The 14246-nt window shown below is 46.6% G+C and overlaps 1 long non-coding RNA gene across 2 annotated transcripts; it reads right to left on the reverse strand.

The window, feature by feature from the left end:
* Positions 1-4623: 4623 nt before the first annotated feature.
* LOC103348123 (uncharacterized) lies at positions 4624-13578 on the reverse strand. 2 transcript variants are annotated; one of them, XR_007918716.3, is made up of 3 exons: positions 13183-13578; positions 7057-7147; positions 4624-4852 (listed from the first exon to the last, which is right to left on the reverse strand). It is a non-coding gene; the product is annotated as an uncharacterized LOC103348123 (long non-coding RNA). The 2 variants fall into 2 exon arrangements; XR_516567.5 differs by lacking the exon at positions 13183-13578 and adding an exon at positions 7518-7557.
* Positions 13579-14246: the final 668 nt, after the last annotated feature.

Raw genomic sequence — 14246 nt, forward strand, 5'->3', positions numbered from 1 at the left:
CAGGTGGGTGCAGCTCTGGCTGTTGTGGTCATCTGGGGAGTGAATCAGCTGATGGAAGACCTCTCTCTCTCTCTCTCTCTCTGCCTCTGCCTTTCAAATAAATAAATAAATATTAAAAAAAGATGTCTCAAGTGCCTGGACCCCCTACCGCCCACATGGAAGACCTGGATGGAGTTCCAGGATCCTGACTTTGGCCTAGCCTAGCCCTGGCAGTAGCAGCCATTTAGGGAGTGAATCAGCAGATGGAAACGCTCTGTGTGTGTGTGTGTGTGTGTGTGTGTATCTATCTGTGTGTGTATGTGTCCCTCTCTCTAACTCTGCCTTTCAAATAAGTAAATAAATATTTTAAAAGAAGAAAAAGAAGGAAAGACATCTATAAAAGTGTCTACTTCTCACTTTAGAAGGGAAATTGCCTGAGTAAGCGTGTAAGTAGCGTCAACCTCACAAGCATTCCACCAGTGCAGCACAACAGAGCCCTGAGCTTAAGGCCCCACATTCAGTGTGGCGATGCAGATGCCACACTGAAATTTTCAAACAATTTCTGAAGATGCTTAAAATGTTTTTATTTATTTCCATTATATTTGAAAGGCAGGGGGACTCACTCCCCCAAATGCCTACAGCAGTCAGAGCTGGGCCAGGCCAAATTCAGGAGCCCAGAACTCCATCCAGGTCTCTCACTTAGGTGATGGGGACCCGAGTAGTGGAGCCATCACTTGCTGCCTCCCACGATGTACAGAGATTCCCATGTTGCTTTGGATTTGCACTCCAAAGATCAAGTCTACGGGGGCAATAACAAACACTCCAGAGCTGAGAGCCTTGGTTCACGCACAGTCCCACCTCCTACTGCTCCCTGCTTCCCAGGGGGAAGACTCCCAGCTCCCTGTACCTCAGCCTGGGTGCTCCAGCCCCACCTTCCCTGTCTCTACCTGAGCACAGATACTGCTGGGTCACTCCCTAAATGGCTGCTACTGTCAGGGCTGGGCCAGGCCAAAGCCAGAGCCGGAATCCCGGAACTCTACCCGGAATGCAGATAGCTGGAATTTCAATCCCCTCTCCTCACTTGCCAGCTCTATCATCTCAGATCTTACTTACCTGTCGAGCCTCAGTTTCCTTCTCTGGACTACAAGTGCGAGCACAGTATCTGCCTTGTGGAGCTGTCGTGAGGATTAGGATGCTTCCGCCAAGCACTGAGCAGGACACTCAGTAAACAGTAAACAGCAGGGATCGTGTTGTGGGCATCAGGCTATGAGGCTGGGGCTTCCATTCCAGTCCACAGATGAGAAACTGAGGCCGCAGAACATTAAGTTATGCACCCAGGAGGCTCTTTCAAGCAGGAGCCAAGATGTACTCTTAGACCTGCTGGCTTTCAAAACCCAGGGGCCTGATCCCCCAGGCCACACTGCCACACTTCTGGGACATGGCCCTTTCTGATGGCACAGGTCCCACCCCAGGCTTGCCTCTGAGCTCTTTAAATCGCAGCCCTCTGAACTTGGGATCTGACAGGTCTTTGCAGCTCTCAAAGTCCTATTGGCAATCAGGATAACCCTCCCAGGCAGCCATTGTGGCCACCATTATGCACGCACCCCAAGGGACCCCTCCTGTCTGTTGAACTTGTCTTGCACAGAGCCTCAGACAGCGCCATGCCCAGACAGCCACTTAATGGGCTTCTTTGATGAAAGCCGATGTGGCAGTTAGGGCTGGGACGGTATTCATTTTCCCTGCACCTACCTGATGTTTGATGCCGACACTGAGCGGTAGGAGGCGAGCAACAAGAATGACCTAACGAAAGCACAATTGAAACCAAAGGCAAAGGGAAAGAGGGAAAAGGGCAGACTGAGCGTCTGCAACCCAGGCTTTTATGTCTTTGGAGCGGAATCCAGGAAAATTGCTGCGAGCCGTGTGGACGGTTGGCGGGCGTCTTCTCCCTGGATTGCCGCATCGTTTGGGAACCTCCTGTCTCGAAATGCTCAGGTTGGGAGCACAGCCCTGTAGCCTCTGAGTGCAGTGAGTGTGTGTGTGAGAGTCGGCCTCGGGCCCTGGCCAGGTCTCGCAGGGAGTCCAGGCCCGGCGCTGACACATGGGGGAGACGAGACAGGAGTGGGTGTTTGCTGACAAGCAGCTTCATGGGAACGCTTGCCTTGGCATTTCTCAGTGCTGAATCAGGGAGAGAAGTTGGGCAGAGCGCCTGTGTGTGTTTGGGGGGTTGGGGAGTGGGAGAAAGAGAGAAAGAAATAAAACAGGCTGAGGTGGGAAAGCAAGCCCCACAGAAGGCAGTAAGAGCAATAGGACAATCGTCACTGCTTGGAGGCAGACAGGCGCTTGTCCTGCACTTGCCCTGCCTGCCCTGGGGATAGCTTTCTGAGTTAAGGGAACCCCTGGAGGAACATTCGCCCTCTAGCACATGAAAAATACAGGTTAAGAGAGATCCAGAGCCGTACAACAAAGGAGTGCCTAGAATAGACTGACCTCAAGTCTCATTTCAAACCTCGCTGTTCTCAATGTCTAATGCTCACTCCACCCAACTCTGTACAATGCTCTGTTCCACCCTGCCATCTCCTTCTTTAGGGAAAGGCAACCAGACAGGAAACAACTCAGACACGGAGAGTGGCATTCACCTCCCCAGACAGACTGGGAAGAAGTGAGTGGACTCCAAACATGGGAGTCTGGGTGGGCCTTGGTCAGCCCTGGGTGAACAGATCTACACCCAACTGTCTAGTGGAGAGAGAGAAAGCCAGGCATCCCATTACTCCCTGATTGTGTTGTCTGATAAAAATACAAAGCAAGATATGTAGCAAAATTATAACTTGCTAGTCACTACATTTGAAAAAAAAATGGAAAGATTGATTATAATAGATTTATTTCATCCAATATATCAAAAATGACATTACTTAAATATGTAATCCACATGAGAATTATTTTGTTTTAACTTATTTTTCATTTTTTATTTGAAAGTCAGAGACACAGAGATCTCCCATCTACTGGTTCAACAGTTCAACTCTCCAATGCTTAGCCTACTATGCCACAGCACTGGCCCCAGTAAGTTTTTAATTTTGATGATGTCAAATTTCTTGAAGCATTTTCTCATATGAAATGTGTTTTTATTATCATAAATGGACTCTTTGCCTAACCTTAAGTCATAGAGATTTTCTCATATTAAATTTTTGAACTAGAAGATCACCCTTTAATAGCTAAAAAGAAACTAGGAGAAAATTAACTGTGCGTTTTTGTTGTGAAGATCCACATTTTCTTATGGATTCATTCATTCACCCCACAGATCATTGCAAGTTGAAAAATCATCACTTGTAAAACAAATATGAATAACATTTGGTCCACAATAGCAGTCGCCATTGATTGAGCATCTAGAGCCAGTGGCCATTTAAGCATCATCTATAACCGTCAGTCTGGCATTACTGTCCCCATTGCACAGCAGAGGAACCTGAAGTCTGCAGAGGTCAAGTAATTTTCCACAGTTGCACAACCAAGAAACAGGACTGTCAGTGCCAGCTAACTTCAAAGCCCTCATACATAGGGGAGTTGTTTGGTTTCTAGCAACTTAGCTCAGGTACCTAAGAGGGAAAACAAAGAGAGAGGTACTCCACCAACGTTTTACAGAACCAACTCAACAGCTAAACAGGCAGAACGTGGAAGGGAAATGCATCAAGTCCAGGGATCCAGGGAGCAGGGGGGAAAGAAGGCATTATCCTCCATCTATTCCCTTAGACTGAAGCATTTTCAACAGTTTTCAGCTCTTGTGTTTTTCCTCTCAGAATGTGGATTCCCTGACAGACCTGGTGTGGATCATGTGGCCGTATTTTTTGACCAAGGAAGGAAAAGACGTTGTACTTGACAGTCCTACTAAGACTATGCACAACAAGGAACATGGGCTCCTTTCTTTGTTGTAAGGAGTATTGAGGTGCTGTCACCAGAGGAAAAGAGAAGAGTGGGTTCTGGGGTGGGAAAAAAGTCACAGAATCTATCTATGGCAGTGGCTTCCAAAATTTTGGACCATGATCTGTGTTGCAAACAGTACTTCACCAACAGGTAAGCAAACATGTGAATGAATGAAATGGGATGCCCCTATAATAGTATATACTCTCACAATCTGTAATACATTCTGGCACGTCATATCTTCCTCCTGTTTAGAAAGCGAACTTTGTCACTCCCTATTGAGTTAGGACCTGAAGTTGAAAAGCACTGCTCTCAGCCGTGATTTCCTTCCTCTCCCTACCCCTGGACCAGACTCCAGAAGGGAAGACGTGAGTCCAACAATGAAGATGGAAAGTGGGGAGCTCCATAATTTGTTCCCAGAGAATACTGGGTTACCTGTCTCCCAATGTGGATGTGTGTGGACACCCAGGATGTAAAGATCTGGATCTGAAGAGCTGATTTTCAAAGTGATCCCAGGGAGCACGAAGAAGAGGTAGTGAAGTGTACAAGGAAGAGAGTGAAGTCAGCCCTGGCCCATGATGCATGTGTTGTCACTGTAGGCCTCTGGGGTGAGACCATACGGGAGGCCCTCTAAGAAACTGGGCCTCAGAACTCTGCCACCTTTGGACAAGGGAGCTGGGTATTCATCTGCCAACTGCCATCCTCCTATGCTCAAGATCAAAGCCAAGCCTTAACTTTATTTTTTTAATTTTTATTTTATTTATTTGAGTGGTAGAGTTACAGACAGAGAAAGGGAGAGACAGAGAGGTCTTCCATCCACTGATTCAGTTTCCCAGATGGCCACACTGGCGGGAGCAGTGCCCATCTGAAGTGAGGAGCCAGGAGATTCCTTTGGGTCTTGCACGTGGGTGCAGGGACCCAAGCACTTGGGCCATCTTCTGCCTTCTCAGGCCAAAGCAGAGACCTGGATCAGAAGAGGAGCAGTTGAAACATAAACTAGCACCCATATGGGATGTCAGCACCACAGGTGGAGGCTCAACCCACTATGCCACAGCGTCAGCCCCATGCTTAACTTCTTGATTCTTCCAACCTGCCCAAGGTGAGGACCAGACTTCCACAGCCAGCGAGCACCTGCAGACCAAGAGACACGGGAAGCACTAGGCTGTAAGGGAATGGTCTGCAGATGACCTCAAGAGTGAGCTAAGAGTATGCAATCTGAGGCTCTCCTGAAGGATAGAAGGAGGCGGGAAAAGGACTAGCCCAGGAAAGCGCTCTCAGCCATCAATGCTTATCTCCCTCCCCAGAACAAACCTCACAGCCCCAGCTCATCTACCCATCTCAAAGGTAAGGAAACTGAAGCTCAGGATAATCAGGTAATCCACCCAAGCTCCCAACCACAATAGAGCCAGAATCACCACCCAAAACTCTGAGCTCAAAGGCCATGATTTTTTCTACCCACTATATTCCCAAGTAAAATTTCAATAAGGTTGATGATAAAAGGGATGGGACAGGAAAAAAAAAAAAAAAAACTGAGAATGAGGTGTCACAGGAAAAAGCAAGGCTGGCCTAGATAAGGCAGGTTGAAAGAGGGCCCTGTATCTCCCAGGCTGTCCACAGCACCAAGGAACATGGGCAAGGCCACCAAAGGGGACTGAGTAACATCTAGCCCTCTTTTCCAACATTCCCTGCGGCTAACCCTGCTCTCAAGAATGCCTTGCACCCAAGGTTGCCGCATGGGCCGTAGTCCCATCAGACCCTGAACTGAGACTTGGAACATCACACCCATCAGCTCGTGTCTGAGAGTCTCTTGGCGTGCTTAATCTTCTCCATCTTCCCTCTGGCCTCCAGGCAGACTCGATTCAGCTGTGAGAATAAACCATCGCACAGCAACCCGCCTCTCCTCATTTCCGCAACGGATTTCTCTATTCTCTGTGACTGCTTGGCTCTCGGAGCCGGCAGCCCATCTGGCTGAAGGGCTATCCTGCTGTGTACAGCCTCCTCTGGGACTGCTCAAAGACAGGAGAAACCCTATTCATTTCTACTCCTCTGCATTTGCTCTGTGAAACTGCATCTTGCTTAAGCATCGCATTTGGAAAAGAAAAACAGAATTTCAGTCTTTGCTGTCTTGATTCTTCAGTGACAGAAAGAGGCCCAATAAATTAAAGCAGCTCTCAAAAGAAAAGCCTCAAAATGAAACTCTCCCAAGCAGGCTGTGTTTCCCAAGTTCAAGAGCATCCTCCGGTGAGGATTGGGAAACCGTCAAGCTCGAAGGGCCCTAGAGATTGCCTCTTAGTTGGGGAACCAAAGCCCCAAATGGGGACGTGACTTGTCCAATGTCACGGCACAAGCTGGGAGCAGACCCTCTGACCTCATCCTGCTGACCATGTTTTAGTGGGCAGGGGCTGCAAGACGAGGAAAGGCAGGAGAACCACACAATGAAAGTGGGCCCCCTTGGGCCCACCAAAGTAGTATTGGTTAAGAAGTAGCGGATTTAAAACCTGTAGACGTAGCACCACTTGTGAAAAGCAAAGTGATCTTTGCTATTTACCAATCTGTCTCTCCCAAGTTGACCAATACAGGGCCACCATGTGGCGCAATTCCAGGCAGTTCAGCTCATGCTGCACAGTTCATCTGTATTTTTGAAAAAGCGAAAAGAATAGTAGCTCAACAAATACTAGCTATTCTTTTCCTTATCTGCACTAATTGATAACTACAATATTCACAACTTAGGGACATCACGATGACTTAGCTTTCAAGATCCAAAAGAATAAGTCTGCAAAAGTGGGTGTTACAAAATTGTTTGAAAACGAGGACATTTGCAGCAAGCACAGACTTTGGCACTTGCAAATGTCAGCTCTGTGGCAGGCATGGTTCCACATGCTTCATGTGTGTTAATCCTCACAACTCTCAGCCTAGGTTCTACGATCACCCAGTTCACACCTGAGGAAACTGGGGAGAGAGGTAATCAAATAACAGGCAAATCCCAGAGCCAGTAGGCAGCAAAGGGGATTCAAAGGCAGCAAGTATTCTGCCTCCCCACGCTGTGTCCTTACCAGTTTACACCATCATCCCTTTTGTAGACGCCAGCTCATCAATGCTATTTGCTTCTGAGAGTTGGGGACAAGCGAGGCCATCTCCATTCCCCTCAAATCACTGCAGGTGACTTACGTGCCATGTGCAACATGGTGACAGTGAGGAAGGGCTCTTGATCCAACACAGGGAGAACCTTTCCAGAGAGGGAGGCCACCACAGCTCAGCTCTAGGGAAACCAAAAACCGCTGGTGTCATTGTCAGGGAGACGCAGAGATCAGCAAGCATCCCAGATTCCGCAAACATCACGGCAGGAGTTCACCCAAACTCCCCTCCAGGGGTGTACAGTGCAAAGAAGAGAGTAAAAACCTTCAAGTCCCTTCCACGGAAGCCAACAGCAAATATTCCCAGTAACTCGAGCCCTCCTCCAGCACTTCTGAACTCATTATAGAGGATTTACTTTAATTCATCTCACTCTGTAATCTGATCTCTCTGAATCCCAGCTCCTTCAACTCTATAGAGTTCACATCTACTGCACATAGATACGTTGCAGGAATTAATTGGAAACACAGATGAAAAAGGCTTAGTACAATGCTCACCACCAGGTAGCAGACCAATAAATGGTAGTTTTGCTCTGCCTTCTGGGGAAGAGGAGGGCACTGATAGGTTCTTACCCAATATCCATTATTCTTCTTTGTCAACAGAACTATTTTCTCATCTGGGGTTGCAACATGTCCAGATAAAAAGATTACTTTTCCAGGCTCTTGTGCATGTAGGGTGCCAATAATTCAGTCTGGCAAATGAGATGTCAGCAGAAGACTAGCAGTGAGGGGAGCTTCTAGAAAATGTGTTGCTTCCCTAAAAATAGAGACTCACTTGGCATTTTTTTTACTCTTGCTTTTTGCCCAGCCTTCTTCTTCTTAACTGAAACCGTGGGCTGAGGATGAGCATTTGGCCCAGAAATTAGGACTTCTGCATCCCCTATCAGAGTTCCTCAGTTGGATGCCCAGCTCTGGCTCCTGACCCCAGCTTCCTGCTGCTACGGACCCTGGGAGGCAGTGGTGAAGGCTCAGGTAGTTGGGTTCCTGTGAGCAACATGGGACACCTGGACCAAGTTCCGAGGTCCTGGCTTCAGCCTTGCCCAGTGTTGGCCATCGTGGACATGTGGTGAGTAAACCAGTAGGTGGGCAATTTCTCTCTCTCCCTCCACTTCAAATAAAATTGTTTTATAAAACTAAAAACCACATGCTGATCTCAAGAACAGAGAAGGAGCCTAGATCCTAAGTAACCTCTTTTGGTTATTACACCAACTCTAGATCCCTACCACGTGACTTGTCAGTGTAGAAAAATAAACTCCTATCATTAGAATTTCATTGTTATTCTACTAAGTAGCTGAGCACAATCCTGATGGATATCTACCAATCCCAGACTGATGTATTGAAATTAACAAAAGTAGAGAGATGTTGTTTGTTCAAGGTCATATCAGGAATTGATTAGTGGCAAAGTTAGAAACATTGCATACCAAAGTCTTAAATTTCTAAGCCAAACACTGCCCTAATAGATTACATTTCCATAAAAATTGTCTTCTTGTCAAGAATAAGAAAAGGGGTCAGCACTGTGGCATAGAGGGTAAAGCCACTGCCTGTAGTGCCAGCATCCCATATAGGAACCAGTTCGAGTTCTGGCTGTTCCACTTCCCATCCAGCTCCCTGCTATGGCCTAGGAAAGCAGAAGATGTCCCAAGTCCTTGGGCCCCTGCACCCGCATGGGAGACTTGGAAGAAGCCCCTGGCTCCTAGCTTCAGATCAGCACAGCTCTGGCCATTGCAGCCAACTGGGGAGTGAACCAGTGGATAGAAGACCTCTCTCTCTCTCTCTCGCTCTCGCTCTCTTGCTCTCTGCCTCTCCTTCTCTCTGTGTGTAACTCTGACTTTCAAATAAATAAATAAATCTTTTTAAAAAAGAATAAGAATGGACAGTGTCATAAAGCATGTGTGTGGAAGCCAGGTGTGCTCATGTATAAGAAATTGCCTTCTGGAAATTTAAGTAGCAAATTTATTTTTTGAAAACCATAGATTCCACTTAATCTATGCAAGTGGCCTTTTCAGTCTTGGGGTAAATCACACACAGCTCAGCAGAGAAACTGTTCATCTACAAAACCCAGCTTCACTTCCCTGCAAATGTAAGGAAGCACCTTTGAACCACACAAAGAACATCACACCGTGAAAGCAACAAATAGAGCTGCCTGCCCCGACGTCTCTCCTGGAGAAGATACTGGATGCAAAAAAGAGATGCCTTTGAAGTGCTAATAAATATTTTATAACTGGATCATTCGAGGAGTCAGGATTGAAAAGCACTGCCTTATAAATATAACCTGTGTGGCAAAATTGCTTGGGTTTAAATATATCACCTGTCGTGGGTTGTTATAATTTAATGAAAGTTATTTGATGGGCTCAAAAATGCCACTGACAAATGAATGCAATTAATAAGACCATATCCAAATTCTCTTGTTGAATATGTTTCTGCCAGGAAGCTGTTGGCTCTGAGTTTGGTCAGAATCTGGACACATTAGAGTCCCTGGGAGAGGAAGATGTACTCCGATTTGCCAAGAGGTACATCCCTGGAGCTTTCCAGGTGGGTGTAGGTGACGGTGCTTAGAACTGATCTTGCCACCAAGCAGTCGACCCCAAGTGATTCCCCAGGGGCCTTGCTTGTGCTCATGTCCACCTGTCCCTGGCCAGACCCTACTGGTCCAACATAAGCACACGTGATCCACACTGTGGCAGACTCTCAGTCATGGGAAATTGGGACTTGAAGAGACAGTGCTGGGAAACCTGTAGACCATCGTTGGCTAGCAACACATTAGAAAGTGAGCTTACAAATTACTGTCGTTGAGGTAGGTCCCAAGGGCTTGTCCAGTTCTTGCCTTTCCTGGGACCTTCTGATTCTGACAGCTCCCCAGTACTTCCTTAAGAAATGTCTCTTTTCTTTTTTTTTAAAGATTTATTTATTTATTTGCAAGTCAGAGAGAGGAGAGGCAGAGAGAGAGAGATAGGTCTTCCATCTGCTGGTTCACTCCCTAGATGGCCGCAACGGCCGGAACTGTGCCAATCCAAAGCCACGCTTGGGCCATCTTCTACTGCTGTCCCAGGCCATAGCAGAGAGCTGGATCGGAAGAGGAGAAGCCAGGACTAGAACCGGCGCCCATATGGGATGCCGGTGCTTCAGGCCAGGGCATTAGCCTGCTGTGCCACAGCACTGGCCCCAAGAAATGTCTCTTTTCAAACTTGAGCTGGACCGAATCAGTTTCTACTGCTCACAGCCACCTCTTAGTGAATATACTTTGCCACTACTGTGCACCAATTTGGAGGCTCACAGAGGCAGAAAAGAATCCAAGAGGTCTCCCAGCTCTTCCCATCTTCATGCAGAAACTAGTGGGGAAAGAAAAGGGAGTGGCAAGGAGTCGTCACCTGATTGTCTGCAGGCCTCTACAGAAGGTAGTTTCAACACCCAGCACCAAGCACCTTCCTTTGTTTCCTGCCTTCTTCCTCCTTTCTGTTGTAGTGACAGCAGTTAATAGTGGTTCTGGCTTTGTGCCTGAACTCCCTGGCTTGGAATCGGACCCTGCTGCTGTCTAGCTGTGTGACTCAGGTGTTATCCAACCTCCCCGAGCCATGGCCTCTACGTCTGCATCTGTATAGATGGGATAACCAACGGACTTGCCTTATGGGGTGTTTGTGGGACTTAAGTGAGTTAATGCATATAATGTGCTCAGAATGATGTTCCAACTCTCCTGCCACCTACTATTTCAGGCATACCAGCCTATATCTGCTTTTCTGTCCAAAACTCTTAGGGGGTTCTTTCTGACTGGGAGCCCCTCCTTAGCCTCCATTCCCCTACATACTCCCAGAGATAACATTGCAAAAATCATCCCGGTTCTCCACCTTTCCCTGTAACCATACTCTGTGCTTTTACACTTTGTGATTTTACAGCTCCTCCTACCAGAGGTGAGGTCTATATGGTTCATCCCTTGACTCCGGGCTGGTCATGTGACCTTCCTTGGCCAATAGAATTCCATAAAAGTGACACCATGCTAGTTTTAAGCCTAAGTCTCAAGAGACTTCGCAGTTTCCACTGTCTCTCAGATCCCTCCCAGCCACCAGCTTACATTAGCCTGTTGAATGATGAGAGACACCTGGACCAGTCTCCACCATTACCCCAGCCCATGAATGACTAATTCCTTGAAGCAGAACTGTGTAGCTGACCAGGATCTGACCATCAAATCATAATGGCCCAGCGAGACCTGGATGAGCTGAGACCAGAAGAACCATGCAGCTGAACCCAACCCAAATTGCCAAATGTTCTCCCTGATCGGTGACGACTGACTGAACACCAAGAGGGAAACCTGTTGGAGTGAGGTGGACACTATGGGAAACGGTGGCTTGATCAGCATAGCCCTGACTGTTAATGAACAACTTAATACATTATCCCTCTTAGTAGTTTTTTTATCTGTTCTACTTAATATGACTGGTTTAGATCTGTAATTGATGCACAGTTATTCTTAAGTGTTGAAAATTAACTGAAATGTGATCCCTGTTGAACATGGTGGTGGGAATGGGAGAGGGAAGAGATGTATAATTTGGGACATGCTCAGGCTGACTTGCCCCAAGTGGTGGAGTTGGAAGCATACCAGGGGATTCCAATTCAATCCCATCGAGGTGGCATGTACCAATGCCATCTCACTGTTCCAGGTGATCAGTTTCAGTTCACAGTTGGTCATGGTGGAGGGACTGGGAGTCAAAGGGAGCACATAGACAAGTCTAGTACCTGCTAACGCTAACCGATGGAGTAAATAAAGGGGAGAGTGATCCAACATGGGAAGTGAGATACTCAGCAGACTCATAGAATGGCAGATGTCCTAAATAGCACTCTGGCCTCAGAATCAGCCCTAAAGGCATTCGGAGCTGGCTGAAAAGCTCATGAGAGTATTTCAGGCATGGAAAGCCAAGACACTCTGGCAAAAGATCTCTGTGAGTGAGATCCCAGTGGAAAGAACAGGTCATCAAAGAAGGAGGTACCTTTCTCTGAAGGGAGGAGAGAACCTCCACTTTGATTATGACCTTGTCTAAACAAGATAAGAGTCGGAGAACTCAGAGGGCTTCCATAGCCTTGGAAACTCATGACTGGAGCATAGGGAGATTACTGATGCCATAGACAGGAGTGTCAATTGGTAAAGTCAACAACAGGAGTCACTGTGCACTTACTCCTCATGTAGGATCTCTATCCTTAATGTGCTGTACATTGAGATTTAATGCTATAACGAGTACTCAAACAATATATTTCACTTTGTGTTTCTATGGGGGTGCAAACTGTTGAAATCCTTACTTAATGCATACTAAACTGATCCTCTGTAAAAAAAAAAAAAAAAAAAAATTATCAATTCCCAAGTTGACTCTCACTGGGATTAAACATGACAATAGGTCTGCTCTGATTTCATCATCATTTAAAAAAAATCATCTATTATTTTTCACTTTATGTTTCTGTGTGGGAGCAAACTGTTGAAATCCATACTTGATGTATACTAAGCTGATCTTCTGTATATTAAGATAATCAAAAATGAATCTTGATGTGAATGGAAGGGGAGAGGGAGTGGGAAAGGGGAGGGTTGTGGGTGGGAGGGACGGTATGGGGGGGAAGCCATTGTAATCCATAAGTCGTACTTTGGAAATTTATATGCATTAAATAAAAGTTTAAAAAAAAAAAACTAAATAAGTGATTGTTATTTCAAGCTGCTAAATTTGGAGTAGTTTACCATATTGTAAAAGCTAACTAATAAATACCCTCTGTAAGCCTCAGTTTCTTTAATATGATGACAATAGAAATAACAAAACCTACGTCATAAAATAAGTGTGATGATTAAATAGCATAATGCTTGTAAAGCGCCTATGTGATTGGATATTGCACAGCTTTTAACTACCACAAGCATTGTAATGATAATACCTTACTTTGGATTCTTTCTCTGTCATCTATAAATTTAGGAAGAAGGATATGGAATGATTAGGGTGGTTGTGGAGAACTGAGAAAATTTGTAGAATGTACTTCACACAGATACAAACCAAAGTCAGATACAAGGCAAACATCAATAAATACTTGTAACTGATGTGCTGTTCCTGAGGCTGGTTCCTTCATTGTATTTGCTGCCCCTCACACACAGTCAGCCACCACCTCCCCCTGCCTTGTCTCCAGCCCTCATGGTTTTTCTCACCTTGGACTCCTGCATTCAGTCTCACACTGGAGCATCACAACCTGCATAGCACACACGCTTGCAAGAGGAGGCATCAGAACTCCACAGGAAGTTCATGGTGAGTCTCCTTGAACTTCAGTCCCCTTATGAACCTTAGCCACTAGGGGGCAGCCTCACACTCCAGCACACAAAAGCAGGGTCCATGCTGTGGGTTTTATTCCGGGTTTCTGATCATGCTGCCCACTTTTCTCTGCAGGACTTGGGACCAGTGGACTATGGGCCATGTCTCCACGGTGATCCTTGCCCCTGTTCACATCTCCCCCTCCCTCCTGATGCGGAGCAACCCCACTCCCCGCCACCTGGAGTAGACACTGGTGGCAACAGTGCCCCAACTCTGGGCAACCTCTCAACCTACGTGAGTGGTTTCATAATTCATGCCTGCCCATCAGCAGACAGATTTAGCCCGCTGCCTGCTGAGTCTGGAAATACTGAATATTAAAATATCCCCAGACACTCGCCCTTCTGACGCCCTGGCCTCTCTCGGATTCACATGCAGTTTGTTGCACAAACAATTTCAGGGACACATATCCATGTGTCGATTAAGTAGGTTCTGAGCACTCCTATGTATAACTTATCAAATGGGGGAGGAATCCTTGGGGCCACATGTTAGGTGTGTGCCCTTTGAGAAGTCCTAGGCTTCTGACATCAGAGCTGTCATGTTTTCTCCTGGCCACATTGCTTCAAAAACTTCCCAGGCCCTTTTTGTGGTACTATTTGCAAGAAAAAGCAGGAATCCTATTTGGAGGGTTTTACTAGGCAAAGTAGAGCTGAACACCCACAAACATATTTTCTGCCTATGTAGGACAACAACAGAGAGGCTGTCGGGAATTAAAATCTGCCTCAAATGTGAAGTGGAAGCAGAGGAGAGTGGCGTATTTGGTAAAGCAGGTGCACATGCTTGTGTGTGTGTGTGTGTGTGTGTGTCACACCCCTTTACCAAAAATCTGACTCCTCCTCCTACACACCAAGGTCTGCCCCGCATTTCCCACCTTTGATGTTGAGCTTTTAAAACTTCTACTCAGCCA

The sequence above is a fragment of the Oryctolagus cuniculus genome, chromosome 6, assembly GCF_051225735.1.
Source record: "Oryctolagus cuniculus isolate XC-2025 breed Fujian yellow rabbit chromosome 6, ASM5122573v1, whole genome shotgun sequence".
Classification (NCBI taxonomy): Eukaryota; Metazoa; Chordata; class Mammalia; order Lagomorpha; family Leporidae; genus Oryctolagus; species Oryctolagus cuniculus.